Source organism: Penaeus monodon, chromosome 30, assembly GCF_015228065.2.
Source record: "Penaeus monodon isolate SGIC_2016 chromosome 30, NSTDA_Pmon_1, whole genome shotgun sequence".
In the NCBI taxonomy this organism is placed as follows: domain Eukaryota; kingdom Metazoa; phylum Arthropoda; class Malacostraca; order Decapoda; family Penaeidae; genus Penaeus; species Penaeus monodon.
This window is the reverse complement of record NC_051415.1, coordinates 10,526,035-10,526,508: the sequence shown is the minus strand read 5'-3', so window position 1 is coordinate 10,526,508 and position 474 is coordinate 10,526,035. Positions and strand designations below refer to the sequence as shown.

General features: G+C 51.1%; 1 protein-coding gene across 1 annotated transcript in view; it reads left to right on the top strand.

Annotated features, from left to right (window-relative positions):
* LOC119592348 (insulin gene enhancer protein ISL-1-like) overlaps window positions 1-474 on the top strand; it is a 284,379-nt gene that overhangs the window by 771 nt on the left and 283,134 nt on the right. The window lies entirely within an intron of this gene.

The following is a 474-nucleotide window of genomic DNA, read 5'->3' as shown; positions in this document are numbered from 1 at the left end:
GTTCCCCGAGAGGCGTTGGATGCTCCATTTCGGCGGGCGGACGAAGCACAGACAGGGATGGGGGGAGAAGGGGACGGCGCGCCCCCTTGGATGAATTAATCTAACACTAATTAGCGCTAATGAAAAGAGAACTGCGGGCGGACGGCAGCTGCAACGCTCCTCATGCAGCTTTTAGTCCTCTTAAAGCTGAACAGCCCGGGGTTATGGCTGAGTTATTCCTTCCTTCTCTCGCGGCTCTGGACGAATTAACCCCCAGCGAATTTCTCCACGTCTTCACTGCCATGTTGGATTCAAGGGCAACGCATGCGTCTGTGTGTGTCTGTTCGCTTTTGCTGAATCTCCAGCATGATCGAGGACTCTTGGAGGCATTGATGCTATCTTTCTAGATTCTGATTAAATTCCATCGCTGCATCAGCGGGATTTCGCAGTGCATCACATTGTTAATGCTCACATTATCTCTCTTTCTCTCTCTTT